This window comes from Lissotriton helveticus, chromosome 8 (genome assembly GCF_964261635.1).
Source record: "Lissotriton helveticus chromosome 8, aLisHel1.1, whole genome shotgun sequence".
NCBI classification, from domain to species: Eukaryota; Metazoa; Chordata; class Amphibia; order Caudata; family Salamandridae; genus Lissotriton; species Lissotriton helveticus.
The window spans coordinates 1293245996-1293270237 of NC_136069.1; the positions used below are offsets into that span (position 1 = coordinate 1293245996).

General features: G+C 44.3%; 1 long non-coding RNA gene across 1 annotated transcript; it reads left to right on the plus strand.

Moving 5' to 3' along the window:
* Positions 1–23112: 23112 nt before the first annotated feature.
* Positions 23113–23823, plus strand: LOC144771954 (uncharacterized). The gene is made up of 3 exons (XR_013599560.1): positions 23113–23186; positions 23277–23364; positions 23652–23823. It is a non-coding gene; the product is annotated as an uncharacterized LOC144771954 (long non-coding RNA).
* Positions 23824–24242: the final 419 nt, after the last annotated feature.

The window sequence follows — 24242 nt, forward strand, 5'->3', positions numbered from 1 at the left end:
CTGATTTCCCCACCGGACCAGGGCAAAATTTTCCGCATGGAACTTAATAATCAAAGACAATAGGTACCGTGACATGCCCAGATCTGATAGGACCTTCCATAGGCGGTTACGGGGCACTAGGTCAAAGGCAGTCCGTAGGTCTATAAAAGCGAGATACAGACTGCCTTTCCCCAGCACATCCACCTTCCAGTATAGCATCAACAGGCGGAATGATTGTTCGGTGGTCCCGGTGCCTGACCTGAAACCCGCCTGGTAGTCAGAAAGTATCCTGTTCTCCTCTACCCACTGTAGCACCCTCCCCAAGACCACCTTTCCTGCTACCTTCTGTGAAGAATCCAATAAACCTATAGGGCGATAATTAGCTGGGTCGTCCCGACTCCCTTTTTTGAAAATCGGGACGACCTCAGCGCCCATCCATGAGCTTGGGAGAGAGGCGTCATAAAAACTAGCATTAAGTAGTGATGCTATAAGCTTCCCCCATTCTACTTTAGAAATGAGGATCAAGTCCCCTGGTAGGACGTCCAGCCCCACAGCTTTATTTGGGATAAGACAAGAGATTGCATCCTCTACTTCCTTCCCTGTAAACAGAAAGTTCTCACCTAGCCCAAGGAAGTCCACTGCAAAATTCTCAGACGAATCTTCCCCCTCGCCCGATGTCACAGTATACAATGTAGAAAAGTGGTTGAACCATGACACCTCTGGGATATTGCATGTTACAAGGGAGTCCATGGGTTTGTCCTTGGCTCTGACTAAATCCCAGAAACTCCTCGAGTCCTTCCCAGCACTAGCCAGTTTTAGGTCACACCAGAACTGCTTCTCCCACTCTTTCTTCGCCAAACGAATAGCGCGCCCATACATCTTCCTAGCGTTGCTGATTAGACCACTGTCCTTAATTTTAACCGCCCTGATTAGATCTCTTTTGGCACTTCGGCAAGAGGTAGAGTACTAGCCCGGATTACCTCTAGGACGCCCCATCCTATTGGCCCTATAGTCTGGATTCCGTATAATAAAAAGGTCACCCAAAGCTTTAGTAGTGTTGCTAAATAAACTAGAGACCTCATGGGGATTTGATGCAACAGTGTCTAAGCTGGAAAGAACACTGACCATAATGGATCTTATTTCCAAAATCGTTCCATCATCCAAAGCAACTTTTTCCCATTTTCAAGCGTCTCCCACAGTTCGAGGGGCGAACTTCGCACGATGACTTCCAGACCTGAGGAACTTGCAGTTTTTTCCCACCCGTCCACTTTGAGGACAATGACAAAGATAGTGGGTTATGGTCACTGTCAGTTAGAGGTAAAACTACCATATTCAACAAGAACTCCCAAAGCCTAAAATTCAACAGGATATAGTCAATTCGGGATGAATGACCTACCCTGTTAAAAGTATGAGCCCCACAGGAATCTGATTTTGTCCGTCCATTAGCCGCCCTTACACCATATTCCAGGGTCAGGGCATTTAAATGGATAGCTCTTTGGGTCCCACTTTTAATTGGTGGTATTGAGAGGGGTGGAATACCTCTCCTGGCATCATCCTCTTGACTGCCTAGAATGTCATCCACCGCTAGGGGTTCAAAGGTGCAGTTGAAATCCCCTGCTATCATTATAAATGAGTCTGCACTACCGGATCTGAGTTCGCCCTCGAGGGCAGTTAGAGTCAAAGAGGGCTTACTTCCCTTTGACGATCTAGCATAAATGTTAAAAATCACTAGGGACCTCCCCCCTAAGGGCCCTCTAATTACTAGTCTCGGGAGGTCCGGACACCCGGTATCTATGCTCGTTATGTGATAACCCAGTGAGATACTTATCCAGATTAGTAACCCGCCTGAAGGGCGACCTCTCCCTAAGGGGGAAGGGTTTGCGGGAACAAAGTAGGTAACATATCCGACCTTGTGTCGAGGTTCCATACACCAGGTTTCCTGGAATAAGCATATTCCATAAGTCTCAATGAGAGAGTTCCATTTGGGTATATCCAGATTACGCGAAATGCCCGCTATGTTCCAGCTAGCTATTTTCAGGGTCTCGACCTCTGTCATGGCCGGTGTAAGTGAAAACCTTTGTGCAGGAAGGCCATTCCAAAGACCAAAATTGGTTAAATCAGCATTCCCTAATATCTGCTGGTTAGGGGCATTAGGAACGGATTCACCAGGGTTTAAATACTCGTTCTGCTCTCCAGAAAGGGAAGCGAGAAGGCCAACATAAACCTGGGGCTCAGTATCGTTTAGCTGGGGCTCAGGGGGATCGTACGTGCAATTTGGCTCTGTGTTTTGGGCAGACATGGCCGACACTCTGCCGGCAATGTCATGTGGTACAGACATATGATAGAGTCAATCCACTCCCTCTAGGCCTGAAAGAGCCGCATAACGGTTCTGCAGGGGTATAAAGTGGTTGTCCTGAAAATAAGTTTTGGCCCTGGAGTTGGGCATGGCGGGCAATGAGGATCTCGGGTAAAAGTAGGTCAGTTCACAGGGTGTGATGTGATTATTACCGTTTTCTGGAAACCAGTTTAAAATATAGCTGACTGCTCTGTGGTCCCTGAAATTTATGACAATTATGTCTCCCTTTTTGTCCTTTGTTCTACTTCCTAGCCATGAAAGACGGCGAACATGTAATATCTCGCCGTTTAAGTGGGGGGGGAATGGGACGGTTCTGCCTAAGCCAATGCGTAGTTTTAACTGGACATAATTTGCCCTCTTCCCGTCCTCTAGTATTGGGACTCCAGTGAGGACCACCACCAGCGGCACCGCTTCCGGTGGCAATTCCACTTGGAGCCCCTTTGACTTTATGGACCTGGCTGGGCTTTTCCTGCCCTGCTTACTTTGAACAGTGTCTATATCGGGTAGTTTCACTCCCGCCTGGGCCTCTCTAGCAGCATGATGTGAAATTTGGTGCATAGGTTTATGGATGACTATCCTTGGGGATTTTGTTTTTTCCGCCTCAATAGTTGTTGGATTTTTTGGGGCAATAATATTTGAGGCTGGTACCATAGGCGAAGTTACCAATACTGGCATGGCGATGTGCTTACTTCCCCCTGAGTTTGCAACTAATGCTTCCTCTAATGATCTAAGCCGAGCTTCTAATCTTGTTAATCTCTCTATTAACAGAGAGAAAAACATGGGAGGGGTGTTCCCTAAGTACCAGGAAAGACAAATTTCGATTTTCACATTCAACTAGCCCACACAACCACAACAGGAATACATTTGTTCAAAGGATTTTTTAATTTTATTTTTTATAAATATATACGTATAAATTGTTTTCATAGAAAAATAATTTCATTTAGACAGTGTAATAACATCTGATAAACATTTCGTAATCATATACAAAGTTGCAGTATAAAAACTAGGACACACAAAGATAATTCAAGAAGGCACAAAGTACATTCATTCATCCACGCCGCAGGGAGAAGGAGTCTCGCCCCCCCTTTTTTGTCATCGTGTCCGGACCATGCTTTGTCTTCCCGTCATCTAAGGCTTATCGCCCTTCATTTCTCTGAAGCTGTGACCCGAGTCCGTTCACTTCGGTGATACTTCCTCGATCTCAGAGGAATGACGTCGACCGTTTTCCAAAGGTTTTCCTAATTTTGTATCCTGGCCCCCCCATCCGTTACTTTGGCCCTCTGGAGTTGTGTCATCAGGCATATCGGAACTTTCAAGAGGTACCTCAGCTCCCTCCCTGAGCTCTCTCCGGATCTTCGACAAACCTTCCAAACTTTGATGTCCCGGAACCTGACTGCCTAGCAAGTTTATTCATTTACTGGATTCCCATCTATGTCGATGCGGCTATTCTCTTGCATATTACCTGAAATCACACAGTGGTCCCGCTCTTTAGGGCTTTTTGAATACCCACACTTGCTGTTACTAGGACCGCTTCCCAGGACCTTGTGTCAGACGACATTCATTGTGTCTGTATGCCCTACTCCAAGTGCGCCCTGATGAAGGAAGCCTGTATTGGCACTTGTCCGAAACGCGCGTCGGCGTTTTTCTGTGTGTGGTGATTTGTATGTGAATGTTGGTGTATGTATCTGATGGTACAAAAGGTGTGTTTGAGTGGATGAATGAATGTACTTTGTGCCTTCTTGAATTATCTTTGTGTGTCCTAGTTTTTATACTGCAACTTTGTATATGATTACGAAATGTTTTTCAGATGTTATTACACTGTCTAAATGAAATTATTTTTCTATGAAAACGATTTATACGTATATATTTATAAAAAATAAAATTAAAAAATCCTTTGAACAAATGTATTCCTGTTGTGGTTGTGTGGGCTAGTTGAATGTGAAAATAGAAATTTGTCTTTCCTGGTACTTAGGGAACACCCCTCCCATGTTTTTCTCTCTAGTAGTCTCGCCCTGGCGGGTTGTTCCCCTCCTTGTCATTTACTTTAGATTCAGGGCCCCTCTTCTGTTTTTCAATTAATCTCTCTATTAACAACAAAGTCGAGGATCTAATTAATTGTTCCATGGTTCCCTCTAAGTCCAAATCAGAAGGATCTTGAGTCGATCGTTGTAGTGGGGATCCTGGGGCTGGTATAGTAGTTGCCTTTGATGATGGGCCTTTGACAGATTTAGTAAAGTCTGTGTGACTGATCTTTTTTCTCTGCGGGTCGATCCCCCTTTGCCTTCTTTTTCTTGGGGGTGAGTCTTATAATCGGGGTTTCTTTATGTTGCTCGGCTTTTTTCGCGTAACCTCTACCACTGGTAAGGGTGTATCAGATATAACTTCCATTTCTAGTAGAGATTTACAGGGAGAAGATGGAACTAGGCTGTGCTGTACACTAACCATATCAGGAGTAAAGGTTACATCTCGCAGGAGGATTGGGATGCTATTATATATTGTATCAGGGTCCTCATTTTCAACAGGACAACTAATATGTGAAGAGGTGTCAAACTGCAGCTGACCAAGGGAGGGGCGTTTATTTTTGAAAGATTCAACTGAGCGGCGGCGCTCTGCAAGTAAACTTTCCCTCTCAGTGTCAGGAATTATCCTTATCACAAAGTCGTCCAATGTCTCTTTATTAGCGCCACTAGCCAGAGGCGGTAAACCATTTGTTGTGCTTGAACTCATGGTGTGTTACAATGTTTATCTAAGACAGTGTTGGGTACAGCCACATATAAGCAAATCTAAAATAATAAAAGCACAACCGCGCTGTGCAATATTTGCACTTACTAGCGTACGTGACACTGTGCCTTGGGTAAGATGACAGATAGTGGGCCCAGCCCGGCCTCCCTCGGCTCCTGAGGGCTACAGAGGGCCCGCCCTTTGCCCGGGCTTCGCCCGGCGCTCCCGCGACGCGGGTGTGGAGCCTGAAATTTAAGCGCCGCCTGGCGCGCAGCTTCGGAATCTCACTTCCAGTCCAGGGGCAAGGGCAGCTGGGAAAGGTAGTTTTGTTGACGCAGCCCTCTCGCTCTCCCCTGCTCAGCGGCTGCTGGTAAACTGCAGCGGCGAAGGGAGAGCGGAACACCAGCACTAGTCCGAGGTCCAGGGAAAGAATAAGGGTAAGCCAGCAAGGATTACAACTGTTTGGTGTGTCCCCCGCTCCACCGATGTGGAGCCTGAAATTTAAGCGCCGCCTGGCACGCAGCTTCGGAATCTCACTTCCGGTCCAGGGGCAAGGGCAGCTGGGAAAGGTAGTTTTGTTGGTGCAGCCCTCTCGCTCTCCCCTGCTCAGCGGCTGCTGGTAAACTGCAGCGGCGAAGGGAGAGCGGAACACCAGCACTAGTCCGAGGTCCAGGGAAAGAATAAGGGTAAGCCAGCAAGGATTACAACTGTTCGGTGTGTGAAGCATATCAGTTGAATGGTTAGTTCAACTAGTAGGTGCTTTAACGGAGGACAGTACCACGAGCGATGCACCTTCAAACATAAACATGTTTGGAGGTGCGGGTCCCGGTGGTGTAGATCACATAGGTAAGATATGCGGAATACAGAATGCTGACATAGAAATAAAAAAGGAAGAAAGACTAACATTACAATGGAAAGAGCCGTTTACACACAGGCATCAATATATTTGTGAAAAGAACCTACCATCCACTGCAAGATTCCCACCTCCCACTGCCGGTCCTGTGATCAACTCGTAATACGGTGGTGTTGGAAATGGCCCTTTTTGCAGGGTTATCCCTAAACTTTTTGCTTCTTCTCCCTATTTTTCCCTGACCTGTTTGTGTCGGTTTTAGGACTCTGGGCACTTTACTACTGCTAATCAGTGCAAAAGTGCATATGCTCTCTGTGTAAATTGTGTTATGGATTGCTGTTTCCATGATTGGATATTTTGTTTACTTGTTAGTCCCTAGTCAAGTGAACTGAGTGTGCCAGGGCCTGTAAATCAAATGCTACTAGTGGGCCTGCAGCACTGATTGTGCCACCCAAGTGAGTAGCCTTAAAAAGTTAACTCAGACCTGCCATTGCAGAGTCTGCGCGCAGTTGGTAACTGCCATGTCGACTTGGCCAGTGCACACACTTGCCAGTCCCTAACCTTCCTTTTCTTACATGCCAGGCACTCCTAAGGTAGGCCCAAGGTACCCCTGTGAACAGAGTGCAGTGCATGTGAAAGGTAGGATATGCCCTGATGTGCGTGGCATGCCCTGTTAGTGAATTACAGTTCGTTTTTCACTATTGCAAAGCTACCTGTTCCCCATAGGACAGAATGGGAAGCTGGTTTATAACATCTTATAAACTTGACTGGCCCTGGGAACTAGGTGAGAAAATAAAATTTAGTATGCCTGAACTTAGAATCTAAAGATGCATCTTTTAATGTAGGTGATTTTTAGTTTCTGTGTTTGAAAGTACCATTTTTAGAAAGTAGGTATTTTCTTGCTCAGACATCCTGTGTGCCTCTGCTGGAATGTGGATTGCCTGTCTGGGTTTTGAATGACAGAAGGCTGGGGGAGCAGGAGAGGCTTCAGATAGTCTTTGGGTGTCAGGAAAGGGCTGAATAGCCCTGGGCTGAAATGGGAGAAGAGGGAGGAGATTTCCTTGCACCTCAAAGGGCCTGGTCTGCCTCTGACAATGCCGTCTCCACCCCGCCAGGAAATAGCACCGCAGAAGGCAGAACTAGTTCTGGCTGGGAACAGACACCCTCTGCCTAGAGGATCAAAGGATTTTTGGATACAAATACTGGGGCCCGACCCCTGAACTATAGAACTCATCTGGATCGAGAAGACTGCCAAGAAGAAGAGCCGGAGAAGCTGTGAGGAGGGAAATCCGCTTTGCTGGGTGCTTTGCTGGGCTGACCTGCAGTGGCTGCTTCTGTCTTGGGCAGTGAAAGGCCTGGACTGGACTTTCTGCAACCTAATTTGTGAGTCTCTCCAAGGGCTTGAGGTAGAGCTTGCCCCCTGTTCACGAAGTCTCAGGAACAGCAAAGACTTCAACCTCTTCTGCCCGCAGGACTGGGGACTGAATGTTTTGTGCTGTAACAGAGGAAAAAGCAACTTGACGACGTACACAACGCCGCTGCCGACTCTGTGTCCTGACGGTACTGCAGCAGTTACCCCCGCATTGCTACACCGTGACCCCGGACTCACCGACGACCCCTGCTGATGCCGCCACTGAGCCACTGCTCGCACAACGACCTGTGGCACCACACTCCATACCGCCTTGCTTCACGCCGTAGCCGGGGCACTGCAGAGAGCACCGCCGCAACAATGCACTGCGACGCTGGTCTGACCGACGATGCCTGCAGATGCCGCCAACGAGCCGTGGCACACACCACGACCTGTGGGCACTGCCTCGCTTCACGACGATGCCTTGGCCTCCCCAACGATGCTGCCCCACGCCTAAATTGACGCAGCTGCTTGCACCGTGGTTCGAGAACACCGCTCGAAAAGTTACACGATGCACCACCCTCATCCCACACCGCAGCCTTGGTTTACCGACGCAATCGACTCCAGTTCGTCAGCCGACGACAGCACTCTGCAACGACGCCGACGACGCTTGCACTGTGACCTGCTAGCACCATGACGAGCACCGTTTTTATCTCGTACCACGACCCTGGTCTCACTGATGGCGCCATCTGATGCCGCCACTGAGCCTCTGCTCGCACCGCGACCGGAGGTCACCGCACACCGCACTACTGCACTTCGCAACGCAGCACCCGATGCCTGCCAATTCCAGCACTCCTGATACCAACAGAGTGGAGATCGACCTGCAATGCATGTGACTTCGAGAGCCCGACGACTCCTGCACCGACTTCCGGAACCGATGCCTGCGGATGCCGTGTTTTTGGAAGCTCAACGAGAGGTCGCCGACGCCCTGCGTTTCTTAAAGGTACTGTTTGCGGATCTTCCCCACACTGTGGCTGGCCCGCGACACCACGGTCAATCAGAACAGTTTGGATTTGTTTGCTCATGACGCAGTGATATCCCCTGAGGGAGCTATCGACATCAAGGAACTGTCTTTAAAGCGTATTTTCATGAGTGAAGGTTTTGAAGTACTGTATTGTGGATTTTTATCGTTTTTGGTCTTGTCTTAAGTATATAAAAATATTGGATATTTTTCTAAACTGGTGTGGTGTACTTTTGTAGTGCTTACACAGAATTACTATTGGTAATGTGAAAATGCTTTACACACTTCCTCTAAGATAAGCCTGACTGCTCGTGCCAAGCTACCATGCAGGTGAGCAGGGGTTATTTTAGGAGTGTAACTCCCTTATCCTGACTAGAGTGGTGGTTTTGCCTGTCTTTGGCACATGCCCTAGCCTGCCAAAAATCCCATTTCTAACAGGTGGTCTTTGGACCGCCAGCGCAGTGGGCTCCTGGCAGGGGCAGATGCGGGCCTATGGAGGTCTGACCACCAAACTTGTAATAACACCCTTTTTGCTGGGTTTACATTGAAAAGTAATTCAAACCAGGCACACACCATTGGTAAATCTGGGCCACAGAACAAAATGTGTGGTGTCTTCCCTGGACTCTTTAACACCTTGGGTTTTATTACATATACGGTGCACTTTCAAAAGGGGCGCCGGGCACAAACAGGGAATGTGTGACCGGTTCTGCAGAACCCACTGTTCCCAGAGCAGCTGTAAACTCCCACTTCCGTGGGGGCTGCGTACTCAAGTGAAATTCAGAGCGGCTGCTTCAAAGCTGCTCCGTATTTCACAGTGCAGGCAGTATGCAGCCTGCACTTTGAAGAGGGGAGAGAGATGCCATTGCGTGCGGGTGCCGTGAGTGACGGCACACGCCTGCAGTTGGATGTCTGTAGATCCCTGGGACTTCCTTTCTCTCCCCCAGTAGGCTGCCTTTAGGAGGTGCACTGAAGGTGCACCACCTTTTTGTGGTGTACTTTCAGTGCGCCTGATAAACGAATGTTTGCCTCTGCGCAAATGTCGGTAATAGAGCACGGGCACAGAGACAAAGTGATTCCCTCATTTGAATGGGGCCATGTTCCCATGCAAATGAGGAATGCCTTCTCATGAAAGCAGTGCCACGAGATGTGCACCAGCGCTAACAGTATTACCGTTGTGCCCCGGGGGCACACAAAGCTGCTGCACATGCCCGTTGTGTCCCCTTGGGATCAATGTATAATATGGCCCCTTATGGCTATATTATTTGATTCCAATATGTGAACTTTGAGAACCAGGAGTAGACTGTGTTGAAGTATTGTTAAAGTCTTGTTTACCTTTACTACCAGTTGCACCTTTATTAGTCTGTGAATTCTCTATTTTCCTGATGGACGTGATTTGGTTGCACACATGAACAGTTTTGGAGGTGTTTAGGCATTTTGGCATTTTGGTGGTTGGATTGCAATCTCCAGGTTCTCTTGGTTTTACAAAGGGCACCGTGTTTGTTATCATTTAGTGATCAGGAATTGTATTTTTTAGCAAGTACCGTGGATGCACAGTATTGCAAATGCATTTCTTATGGAGGCTCCCACTGGAGGGAATGTCGCTGCCATGGGAGCAGCAGTCAGTCATTGCTGCAGGTTTCACAGTTGTGCTGTACCTCTCTTCTGCCCTACTGATGACAGGTGTTACCACCTCGGACTTATAGAGAGTCACCCTGTTACAAATATTTAAGGTTGTTAATCGTTTTGCGGTCAGAGAAGTGAAACAGCTTTGAACAAATGAACAGAAGGGCCGGCTGATATTCTGAAATGTGTTTTGGAGTTGGTTAGTTGTTAGTGATGTGACATCAAGTCTTTGAAAAGCTGAAAATGTTCTGAGAGGTGAGTAAGATCTTGCTGTTTTTGTCAAATAGTCAGATAGAGCGGTCCATTGTCTAGATATGAGTGATCTGCAATATAGATGCTGTTAAAAGTGTATCAGAATGTTTAATTTTATGCAACAATATCATTTTGCACACGTGGATAATGCTTTAATAAGCTGCTGTCAACCAAAGGTCGAAGAATGTGCGAGATGAATGAAATTTGAACTGTTCTATTTTAAAGGTTTACATCTCATAGTGAAGGAAAGATGAAACTGCTTTAAAGCGCTGCATTGGCTGCTGATATGGTGCACAATGATGACAAACAGGAGTTCATGATCTACTGTGTTGAAAGCTGCTGGCAGATCTACCAGGAATTATGCATTCTAAATATTAAAGTGAGAATATCCAGGATACTAAACATTGATGACAAATATATGTCCCTATGTGGTACCTATATCTTCAAGGTATCTAGATGTGGAGTTGGGAATAGTAAATCTTTGCTTTCCTAGATGCACTAACCTTTCGATATTTTGTCCCGCAATAGTCTGTCCTTGATATTCATGTATTTCGATATACTTCATGTCGATATTCAGTAGTACAATCTTCTCAGGCTCAATCAGCGGCATTCATCCATTTTCCATTACTTTGAGCAGATCTTCCATAAAATGCAGCCTGTGAACTTTAGTACTACATTTTTTTTGTTATAAATTTACAAGGTTCATCTTGCAGATTCATCTCACGTGCAAACTTTACTAATAGAGTAAAAGGGCATTTCCTATTGTCCTCGCTAGAAATGTGATGTATAAGATATGCCTACAGATGAATAAATTCATTTGGTTGCACAAAGAATTGTTAAATAATGGGGTTTGCCTGTCTTACTTTAAGGCACTTAGGGAAGTCTCTTCATAAAAAGAAAGCACTGTGTAGATTGAGCCACAATGTTCCAGTACAATCAAAGATTCATTTTACTGTGGAATCTAGTAGCAGGTCTTCATAATGGTTAGGCTGAAAGGCACAAAAGTTTTTACATTCTCACTTCAGAGTGAAATGATTTCTGACAACTCTACATGGATCCTTTTTTTGATTGGTGCATTACAGTAGTTTGAATTTGTAGTAGGCCTTTAAATGCAGTCTTTGGAGTTTTACCATGGGATATTTTCCACAAAGGGATCTTTTCTTGTTGGAGGGAGTAGGTTTGACCATTATTTTAGTATTTCTAAATAATTTTCGGCTGAATACTAGCATCATCAGTTACTCATAAAGGGAGCTTTGCTTTGAAAGCTGTATCATTGTCTTTATATGTTTTCCTATTTGACTAAAGTTCTGTAGGAGAGCTTCATTTGGCAGCCTTCTGTTCTTTGTAGAACAGTTTATGTTGCAGTGGGTTGGTAACGACATGAGGCTGCCTCATGTATTGATATCAAGAACGTGGTGCTCATTTCATTTCCAAGGTTTAGCAGGACAGATTGTGTGCATCTTTCCAAGGTATCTTCCTCTATATTGTTGGACTGTCCTGTGAAACAATAAACTTATATTATTCAGCACCATGATGCCCTAAGGGGTGAACATGTGTAATACAAATACATTATTACTTATTTAGAGTATGGCGGATGGGATAGTCTGTCACAAAAGTGGTAGATGTCTTTACAAGTAAATTGCAATACAGTAGGCAGGATATCCGTCACATTTTGACAGAGTTTACCATCTGTCAAACTCTAAATGTGTGTTTTTGTGACATTTTTACTACTTGAATTTACATCATTATTAATTGGTAACATTTGGCTCTATTTACAAACGTAAACTACATTTGGGTTATTTTCCCATACTGCATTTGCACTATGTTTATTAATACTACAGTAGTGCTACTAGAGTACTGCAAGCAAAATGCTATTCACAAACCTACTAGTGTAAATCTCCACCTACACCTCCACATCTCCTCCTACCTTTTGTATGGGAAGATTCTCGCACATGTAGGTTTACTATCTGGGGGCTGATTTCGATGTCGGTCCAACATCGATCTGGAAGTGGGACCGACGACCTTCTGTCGACAGTCCTAACCCATCAAATAGGATGCGACTAAACACTGTTCAGTTGCACTCCTATTCTTTACAATGGGAGCATGCATTCTGACCGTATGGTAAAGAGCTGAGGTGCAGTTCATCCCTGCACCAGGTGGCAGGCACCTTGAGGTGAGGGCCACCGGTTGCAGGGATTAACAGGAGGTCGGCTGCCATCCGGAGGCCTTGCACCCATGGGGGCCCTGGTGGGGGCCTCCAAAGTCTGATTCTGACAGCCATTCTGTGACCGAAAGGACGCCACAGAAAGGCTATAGGAATCTGCCATCATACTCCCTCGGGCAGAAAGAGCCGCCCTCCTGATTACTGGCCCCTTTTCGAATGGCAGACGGGCTCTTCGAGCCCATCGGAAGCCATACAGAAAGCCAGTTCGGATTCCCTTACAACAGACCTCATCATAATTGGTCGGTCGGAAATGAATCTGAACAGGACATTTCGATGAGGTCGGAACAGCATCGGCTGACAGTCGGAGCCATTTCCAACCGCATCGAAATTGCCCCTTAGTTGTAAACACAGGAGAAACTGGTGCAAAAAGGGCATACTTACTAAAACATAGGAGGGGGTTAAAAAGAGTAAGAAGGAGTTTATGGAGGGTTAGCAAGGGGTTTCAGAATGGACACCAACCCCCAAAAGAGTAAACCTATTGCTATTCATTGGGAAACAGCATTCGCCACCTGATCTTTACCACGCATGTCATTATAACGCAAGAGTTACAACTCATGTGTATTTACCACACATGCCTTTACAACGCACATTTTTACCACAACCTGTGTTTACAACCTATGCCATATATATATCACGGAACAACGGAAGCACGGATTGACAGCACCGACACAGGTTCCCTGATCCTCGTGGTTGTCGGAAGGCATCCGAGCTCCAGGTAACCCTGCAAGTGCCAATATCCGTGTGTAGTTGGGTCCTAATAGTGGCTGCTGGGAGACGTAGTCTGAAAGTTTTTTGTAAAACGTAAACGGTAGTGGGTATCAAAAACAAACACATTCATTCCTACAACGATGGCTGAGGAGTGGGTGCGGGAACGTGAGGAGGCAGCACTAGACATTTTTAGTGACACAAATACAAACACAGGTCCGTCAACATCAGGAGAAGCAGGGCAACAACAAGCGCAAGGGAGTAACGTGAAAACACAACTCAAAGAGTTTGAAAAACTCAGAAAACAAGAGGTTTCCAAGTGGTGGGAATGCACCTCGTTGCGAAGATACCTAGAAGTGGGCCGAGTGCCAAGGGGGCTAAGAATACTGATAGCACCGACATATGAAAACCCAGACCCTGCTATGCTGCAGGATTGGGCAGATAACAATGCTCAATCATCAAAAAACATGCTACAAATTCTAATCAAGTATGCCACAACAGACCGCGAGAAAATACTATCCAAATTGGAAGAAATGGGAAAAGAGCTGGGGAAACACGAGAACCAAGATGAGATTAACAAAGGCATGGCAAAAATAAAGAACAGGATTCACAAATATGAGCAAACGATAAAAGAGCGAAAAGCGCATAAATTCCAGAGAGACAGAAATGACTATCTCAAAGGCAGAATATACACATTTGCCCGTAAGTTTGACAATATTCGTCAACAACAACAGCTAATAGCAAGCAGCAACCTACAAGAGGAATTCGGGCCAAGTGAATCAAACATTAGCTCTGAGGCAGAATCAGACCCCGGGAGTACTGGGAGCACAGGCCAAGTCCGCAGAGTACCCACACCCGTAGAAGAGTTTGCTTTTTTACGAGAGGACCGCCTGAAGAGCCTCAGGCCCAGACAACCACGCCAGGACAACAAAGCAGATCGAAATACAACTCAAAATGCAGAAAGCGTAAAAATAGGAGATGGGGAAACACAAAACAACAAACAGCGAAACAAACATACAGAAGGAACAAAAGATGATGAAAGACATGAATGAGCAAAAAAACACAATCATTATTCTCTCAGACATGGATCTCACAACAAATGAAGAAGAAGCACTTACACTCGGCCTATCTTTTTGCAAACAAACAAACTTTGATTATACGCAAACACATATAGACCTACACCAATTCACACGGAAACTCAAACTACACAAGTATTTTTTTAGCACAAAAGAAAAAAAGAACAACTTAGACAATGACGAAACCTTGGGCAATTCGACTACCAACTGGAATGTGGCTGACATGGATTTCATTTGAGAAATGGCGGAACTGGAAAACTATGATGAAACAGAACCAATGGGCGCGGATGAAGCAGCCATCCATGCGGGCCTAAACATACAAAAGACGTCTCGCACTCCTTTCAAACCCAAATCAACATTTTGTCCACTCATGCCAAAAGATAATATTGACATTTTCTCCGACAAAGTAATCAAAGACTTAAAACAATTATCATTGGATAGCAGTTACAACTTTACCAAAATGCAATCTAATCAAAGAATGGAGTATGAAAAAGTAATGAAGAAAATCAAAAAAAGGAGTGACATTATGATACGGTGGTCAGACAAGGGGGGCAATGTGGTCCTCTGGCCACTTGAGATGTATAACAAAGAGGCAAGTCAAGTCAAGTCAAGTCAAAATTTATATAGCGCACTACATACCCAGAGGGTCTCAAGGCGCTTGAGGAAGGGGGGGGAGGTTTACTTATCGAATATCCAGGTTTTATGCTGTTTTCTGAAGGCTAGGTGGTTTTGAGTGAGGCGGAGGTGGATGGGAAGGGAATTCCAGGTTTTGGCCGCTAAGTAGGAGAAGGATCTTCCCCCCATGGTGGCTTTGTGGATGCGCGGGACGGTGGCGAGGGCTTGGTTGGACGACCGAAGCTGGCGGGTGGGGGTGTAGAAGGAAAGGCGCGTGTTGAGGCAATCCGGTCCAAGTTCGTAGAGGGCTTTGTGTGCGTGGGTGAGGAGACGTAACGTTTTCCTTTTGTTGACGGGGAGCCAGTGCAGGTCTTTCAGGTGACCGGAGATGTGGTCTTTGCGAGGGATGTCTAGTATGAGTCTGGCTGAAGCATTTTGGATGCGTTGGAGTTTTTTCTGCAGTTTTGCGGTGGTACCGGCGTAAAGGGTGTTTTCGTAGTCTAGACGGCTAGTAATCAGTGCGTGGGTGATCGTTTTTCTTGTTTCGGTGGGGATCCAGCGAAATGTTTTTTTGAGCATGCGTAGGATGTTGAAGCATGATGATGAGACGGCATTGACTTGTCTGGTCATCGATAGTGAGGAGTCCAGGATGATGCCCAGGTTCCGTGCGTGGTTAGTCGGTATGGGGGCTTTTCCTAGGGCCGTTGGCCACCAAGAGTCGTCCCAGGCGGAAGGGGATGTACCTAAGATGAGGACTTCCGTTTTGTCCGAGTTCAGTTTCAGACGGCTGTGTTTCATCCATTCGGCTACTTCTTTCATCCCTTCATGTAGGTTGGTTTTGGCGGTGTTTGGGTCTTTGGTGAGTGAGAGGATCAGCTGAGTGTCATCAGCGTAGGAGATGATGTTGAGGTTGTGTTGACATGCGATGGTTGCGAGGGGGCTCATGTAAACGTTGAAGAGGGTGGGGCTGAGTGATGATCCTTGCGGGACGCCGCAGATGACTTCGGAGGCCTCTGACTTAAAAGGGGGGAGGCGGAGTCTCTGAGTTCTTCCAGCGAGGAACGAGATGATCCAGTCCAATGCTTTTCCTTGAATTCCGATGTTTCTGAGGCGTTGTTTCAGGGTGCTATGGCAGACTGTGTCGAAGGCTGAAGAGAGGTCAAGGAGGATGAGGGCGACTGTGTCTCCGTTGTCCAGTAGAGTTCGGATGTCGTCTGTTGCTGCGATGAGGGCGGTCTCGGTGCTGTGTTTGGCTCGGAAGCCAGACTGTGAGGAGTCGAGTGATTTGTTGGTTTCGAGGAAGGCGGCGAGTTGATTGTTGATGGCTTTCTCAATGACTTTGGCAGGGAATGGGAGGAGCGAGATGGGGCGGTAGTTTTTGAGTTCGGTGGGGTCAGCTGTGGGTTTCTTCAGAAGGGCGCTGAGTTTGGCCTGTTTCCAGCTTTCTGGGAAAGTGGCGGAGTTGAGGGAGCAGTTGATGACGTCTCGGAGATGGGGTGCGATAATGGAGTTTGCTTTGTTGAAGATGTGATGGGGGCATGGGTCTGTAGGGGATCCTGAATGGATGGAGTTCATCAGGTGAATGGTGTCTTCTGTGGTGATTGGGTTCCAGTCAAAAAGGTTATTCGGAAGAGGCACAGGTTCGGAGGTGAGAGGGGTGGACTGGTTTACGGGTTGGTTGTCAAAGCTGTTATGAATGTCGGTGATTTTGTCATGGAAGAATGAGGCGAGGGAGCCGCAGAGGACTTGAGAGGGGGTGATGTCATTGGAGCTGGCGGTAGGGTTGGTGAATTCTTTGATGATGTTGAAAAGTTCCTTGCTGTTGCGAGCGTTGTTGTCTAGTCGGTCTTTGAGTGCTGATTTCTTGGCTGTCCGGATTAGTTGGTGGTGTTTGTGGGTGGCGTTTTTGAAGGCGGCTAGGTGGTAGTGTTTGGGTCTTTTTTCCAAGTTTTCTCAAGGGAGCGACAGAGCTTCTTGGATTTCTTAAGGTCATCGTTAAACCAGGGTGCGTTCTTGCTTCCTTGCTTGATTTGATGTTTTTTCAGGGGTGCTAGTTTGTCGGCGGTTTGGGTTAGCCATTGTGTGAGGTTGATAGCGGCTTGGTTAGGGTTCGTTGAGTAGGCAGGGGGTTTTTGAAGAAGCGATGAGGAGATCTGGTCGATGGTGATTTTGTTCCAATTTCTTCGCAAAGTTGGTTGAGGGTGGTTGTGGGTCGTGGTCTTGTTGTAGGTGAAGTGGACGCAGCTGTGGTCCGTCCAGTGGAGGGGTGTGGTGTGAGTGAAGGAGATATGCTTGCTGGAAGTGAAGATAGGGTCGAGTGTGTGTCCTGCATAATGTGTGGGGGTGTTGACAAGTTGTTTGAGTCCGAGATTGGCGAGATTGTCCAGAAGGGTGGTAGTGTTACTGTTGTTGCTCTTTTCCAGATGGAAATTGAGGTGTCCCAGTAAAATGTATTCTTCCGAGGGGAGGGCGTGTGGGGTGATGAAGTCAGTGATGTCTTCGCAGAATTTTGTACGGGGTCCTGGTGGCCTGTAGAGGAGGGTGCCTCTGAGTGTGGTCTTGGGGCCGGTGTGGATCTGGAAGTGAAGGTGTTCGGCAATGGCGAGGTTGTCTTCTGAGCTGGTTGTGATGCGGATGGTGTTCTTGTGGACGATGGCGATGCCTCCTCCTGTTTGGATGGTGCGGTCCTTACGGATGATCTTGTAGCCATCCGGGATGGCTATGGTGATGTCTGGAGCAGAGGAGGCATTCATCCAGGTTTCTGTTAGGAAGGCGATGTCCGGAGAAGTGGTGTCGAGTAGATTCCAAAGGTCGATGGCGTGTTTGTGAACCGAGCGGGTGTTGAGAAGGATGTAGTTAAGGTGGTTGGTGTTGGATCTCTGTTTGGTGTTTGAGGGTTTGGTGTGGGTCTTGATGCAGGAGAATTTGCAGGAGTCGTGGACTCTGTCCACGACTCTGTCGTGGCAATGTCGCAACTATTTGACAGAAATTGCTATGTTAGAATCAGCGCAACCAACATCGCCACCATACAGGAGAGATATCACAAAAGCCTCTATGAGTGGAAAATATCAGGACTCATTGGCAAACAAGAATTTGATTTCCTCAAAAACAACTATCCAGTCACACCACAACTATATCTAATCCTGAAAATACATAAGAATGAACAATGCCCGCCAGGAAGACCGATAATATCTGCAAGAGGTGGACTTTTTGAAAACACCAGCAAGTTCATAGACAATTTTCTCCAACCATATGTGCTAGGTCTACCATCATACACTAAAGACAGTGGGGATTTTCTGACTAAGATCTATGATGTAAACTGGCACAATGATTTTGTATTTGTTACACTTGACGTTCAGAGCTTGTACACTAGCATTAGACACCGGGACGGTCTCAATGCCATCAAACATTACCTGGAATCCAGAGACATTGAACTCTACCAACACACACAAATGTTGTTGCAAATGACCAAGTGGTGTCTCGAAAACAACACATTTATGTTCAACAAACTGTTATATAAACAGACACAGGAGACAGCCATGGGTACTTGCTTCGCCCCCGGCTATGCGAATTTGCTTATGGGCTGGTGGGAGGAGCAAGTACTCATGGCAACACATAGTAGACAAATGTCAGAAAATGTGGCACTATATAGTCGCTACATTGACGACATTTTTATATTGTGGAAGGGCAGTGAGGAAAGTGCTAGAAAATTTACGGAAGAACTAAACCAGAACACCTTGAATTTGCAATTCACATGCACAACCAGTAAGAAGTCTATTGTCTTCTTAGATCTGGAATTATTTGTCCATAACAATAAAATACAGTCGAGAACATATAGGAAACCAACCTCAGGAAACACAATTTTACACGCTGACAGCTTTCATCCCATGAGCCTCATCACTAGCTTCCCCTCTGCGGAATGTCTCAGAATGAGGCGCAACTGTAGCACACAAGAAAGTTACGAAAAATCAAAACACGAACTATTCAGCAGATTGTGCGCCAGAGGTTATAAGAACAAAACCCTCAGGAAAGCTGAGATAAAATGCAACACCAAAAGTAGAGAGACCTTAATTTTCAAAAAACCTGTGCAGCAAACATCAACCACATCAGAAGAAACACCACGACTGATCACAGGGTACAACGCCTATCACACAATTGCGTAAAATTCTATACAAACACTGGCCAGTGATACGTAGTGACCCCACAATAGGACCATCATGTGCTAAGTTGCCCCAGATTACATAAAGAAGGGCAAAATCGATGAAACAGGAATTAGTGTCCAATGCACCATGCAAAGAGGTGAATACTCTTTGGCTCAAGAGCGCAAATGGCTTTCATAAATGCACCAAATGCAAAGCCTGTAGGCATGGCATAAACACAAGCAAAGTACAGCTTCCGCTCAGAAAAACTCTTTTAGACATAAAAGAGAATTTCACATGCAAAACAGACTTCGCGATTTATGTCCTTCAATGTACGTGCAACAAAAGATACATAGGGAGCACTATGCACCCCGTACATGTAAGGATTTCACAACACCTACCAGCGATCAATAACGATGATCCTGCGTATCCAGTGGCACGCCACATCAATGCACAACACGGGGCAGGGCAGAGGACTTGCAGTACTTTGTAATCGACAGTGTGAAGAAAAATGCCAGGGGCAGCAATAGACAGTTAGCGCTCAGAAGATTGGAGTCTAGATATATCATCCTACGCGACTCCAAGACTTCAAATGGTTTGAATAAAAACGAAGCAATGAGTGTGCATCTCTAATATCATATGCAACTCACTTGGCACTGAGATGATGTAACCAGTCTAGTATAACTCTCCTTTCCTGAACCAACTCCTCTTAACATTTTTTAACACATGTGCTTAACGCAGACTTTTCAGTCACAAAAAGTAATTTCTTTCTTGGCATAATGGCAGAAGCTATAACACATCTAACACACATTTATATTTTAAAACCATTGTCCTCACAATCTTTAGTATACACTCTCGACAAATCACATGTGGCCAAAAGATCCAACAGTTGTTAGGTCCCAACTGTCTGAGGCCTGCGACACACCTCTGCCCCACAGGCCCACTTGGGCAGCACAATTTAGAAAGAAATTACGGGCGATATATCCAACAACAATGCCCATGCTACCAACACAAGTCAAAAGCGCCCTACAGGTAGCTATGCATGATGCGACCCTGCTCACAGACACATAGCGGATTTGGATTAACCTGGAACATGTGTTTGATGAGTACGGGGCAGCAACACATGATAACTTATACTGTTAAAGGCCGCACCTTGATAAAGTCAATTTGTATCTTTTTCAGGTTTTAAACCACGGAATAACAAACTATACACAGAGCATGCACCTATGGTTTTACTGAAAGGTCACGGTGTGCCAGAACTCAAACGTTCAAACATCCACATGATAATGAGAAAGAATATTGTGAATGTAACAACTTATTCTTCCCTTTTTTACGATTAACTTAAATTGTATTACCGAGTTGCATTTTATTTCAATCAATAACAAAAGAATATATATCTAAATATCGCATAATGTGGATGACCATAAAAGTAATACGGTGATAACAAGAGGAGGTACCCCTGAAATTTATCGCAGGGAGGGGGGTAGTTACATGGAGAAAAAGAGTTGAGTCCCTGTTTAGTGCCTAGTGGATTAAATTCACTAAGGTTATCGTTAATAGAAAAAGGTATAGCTTGCAGTAAGGTCAGACTTTTACACCAATCTGAATTAGAGACACATTCAAGGCAAAGTGGACAACTGAACTAATAAATCAATAGAGATCTTTAAGTAAATATACCAAACAACCACATTTTATACAGCAAGTAATAAAATCAAAAATAGAATAAACCGCAACTGGTCATTATTAAACGACAAACCAGGAGAAAAAATCCCCAAACCAATGTTTAGCTTTCGTAGGAACAGAACTATTAAAAATTGCCTGGTGCACACCTTTAAAGAAAATACACGTGTCACCCAAAGTACCATCAATAATACTCCTTTACCAGTTGGAAATTTCACCTGTAATATGTGCCTAAATTGCACTTCATTGATCAAAGGCAATTTGATATCGTATAATGGAGTACAACATAAGTTAAAAAAACTTCGTTAATTGCAGAACAAAAAATTTGATCTACATGATTAAGTGCCCGTGTAACAAAGCCTACATTGGTGAAACAGCTAGGGAAATTAAAACCAGGATAACGGAACACAAATCTGCTATCAGAACGAAAAAAAGATCTGCCCCACTAGTAGAACACTGGCTAACGCACAACCATAAGATAGATGATCTAAAATGGTGTGTTGTTGAAGCTATGTCAAACAGTACCAGAGGTGGTAACATGGATAATAAGAGAAAGAAGAGAGAACAGTTTTATATGTCCTTGTTTAATACTTTCCGCACTGGATTAAATAACAGAGAAGAGTGGGAGAGATTAATTCTATAATGTTAAAATAGACATAAATAGTGATAATTGGGTGTACAAATCTTAGGCATCTCACCTAGCAGAGTACTATTGGTAGGTCTATGTACAAATACTATGCATAGGCCCCTTTTGCCTCTCTCATACACACCGGGAGACGTGGAGAAAAAACAGAGACCATAATAAATAAATATGTAACAACTCTTATTAAGAATGTAGATTATCAATATCACTTAATGTGTACCTATTTGTACTATGTAATGTGGACTAGATGATGATATGTATTCTTATCAAACATTGATTTTGTGTATCATAGCCACAGAGATAAAGCAAATTATATGAGAGACAAGACTGGTACCAATGTATATCAGTACCTAAACACGTAACATTGTTTAACTATGCATACTTTTATAAAGAGCTAAATGTTTTTGTTGACCACCTTGTTTCCCTACACACCGCGTTATGCAGAGGATCCGGAGACCAAAATAATGAAAAATATATATAAGTAAACCTAAACATGTGGATCATTGACATCACGAAATTAATGAACCTAAATATGTACATCAATGTTTATTTTCGATAGCATGTAATGAATACCTACTCGCATACCTAGAAAGTAGACCAGATGAGGTTATATGACCCTATTACAAAGTAATTTCTGTGAATACGATATACGGAGTCATACAAAGTATTGTTTGTGAATATGGTATACGGAGTCAAACTGAATAGGATGATTCATAAATCTGATACAACCATAACTAATGTTAAGAGATTAACCAAAGTAGGCAGCCAGTCATCCGATTTTAGCTGGAATAGTATACATAGAGTATAGTATGTTTTCTGTCACCTTTGCCCACTCCAAAATGGCCGACCAATATACATTTCCGCGTTTTCATAAGAGATAGCCGTGAAAATTCGGTGTGCATCGTCTAATTGGATATATAAAACAGTGTGTCAATAGCGGCGTGTTAATAGTAGTACAATTATAAACAACAATTGTTTTAGTCTGACGAAACCGGAATTAACTTCCGGGTCTTCGCACGAGACAAGGTAACACGACTTTGATGATAAAAAATAAAAAATAAAAAATAATAATGGCTGTAACATAACTGCCCGACGCCTAAATCAACACAGTGGTAATAAAAATCTATATTTATCAATATATCGGGTCCATTTCAAACGCGCGATTCCTAACTCGGAAGCAACTATCTCCGGGTCAAAGTGGGAATCGCCAGCATAAAAACAGACGCCGATATCACACGAGTCATTCTTCGAATCCCCAGGAAGATACGAGCACGGAGGAGCAGGGAGTCCGCAGTTTTAATGCGAGGTGAGCAATACTCCACACAACGGAGGACAGACATTACCTGTAACCCCCTCTCAGTTGTTGACCGATAATCTTTAATCTTACAAACTTGGTAATCTTTGCCTGACAAGTGCTAGGCTGTTTTATTTTAGACTACAAACTTCTGGCACACGACATCCTGCCCCCCATATAAACCAACTCAGTGTGTAATCAGTTATGACTGCTCTTTATCTAAAGCATGAGGTTAAGATTAGAAACAGAGGTTTCGGGGACCTTGTCTCTCACCCACTCAAACGGTCATAGTTTCTTTTTGTTATCCATTTTTTATTTAAAAAGCCTGTATTAGTCTTTATCCCAACCTCCTCCTTAGATCATTATATGATATTTTTACAGATTTCTTCTTCTAATCGTGAAGAGAGGATCTGGATAATTACCAAATATTTATCTAATGCCAATGAAGTGCAGAGTGTAAAAAGACCTACAATACACCAAATCAGGTCAGTACATTATTGAATATATGATGAAACATCAATCAGTGTGATATTTGCATAATAGTAAAGAATACTGCATAAAAATATTATTTTCTATTCAGGTCTAAAGAAAATTACTCCTCCCCTACAACTATCGGTGGCCCCTCCGTGCACACAGAAATATCTAGCTCTGTGACCAGAGGTAATTTTTGTTTAACAACATTAGCTACAGAGAAGCCTTAGGGCATACAAATTACTATCCTGAGCCCTCTCATACTTTTTGTTCATATAGACTAATGGAAACATGAAATTCCAGCGAAATTCTAACCCATTGGAAATCAATTGAAACGTTTCTAAACAAATTCCTGTCAGAATCACAGGTATGTGTCCTACGATGTGACCTAAAGGCGACTATAAGATAGACAGTACATCTGAAACGACACACCATAGAAATAATCTATAACTTTCTCGAAATATAATCTTATAATGAAGTCCTTATTATGAAACTGTCTAAGCTCAGGGTAAACGCAAGTAAACGTTAACAGTAGAGCTAACAGTAGAGCTTGACACGCTCAGTATTCAAATTATGAATAGCATTAGTAAGGCAAGTGTGACTGATTGATCAAATTTTGAACAAGACACTGAAAATATTTTTCTTGATTTATAGATATGGAGTCAAATGTTTTAATGTCCTGAAGAAGGTGTCCAGTATCAAAAAGCACCGAAACGCCGCGTCGACTGTTTTAACTTTGACTGTTCAAGATACTCATTGTATTACCACCGATGGTGGTTATTTTAAACCTTTTTTATTCTTGTTATTGATTTTGTTTTAGACTGTAACCCGGTTGGGAGGTACAAATACATTTTGTAATTGTTTTTATATAAAATTTGGTTGTTTGGTATATTTACTTAAAGATCTCTATTGATTTATTAGTTCAGTTGTCCACTTTGCCTTGAATGTGTCTCTAATTCAGATTGGTATAAAAGTCTGACCTTACTGCAAGCTATACCTTTTTCTATTAATGATAACCTTAGTGAATTTAATCCACTAGGCACTAAACAGGGACTCAACTCTTTTTCTCCATAAAAGTAATACTACATGTGAAGACCATGACTCACCTACATGTCACGAAACATACCTCTTCCATGTCTGTTAAATTTGGAACGTTTCCATGGAAACCCACGTAGGCTCCTGCCAAGCCAATCACCTGTTTATTTTGTATATAATGCACTTTACTCACTGTGACAAGATGTTGTG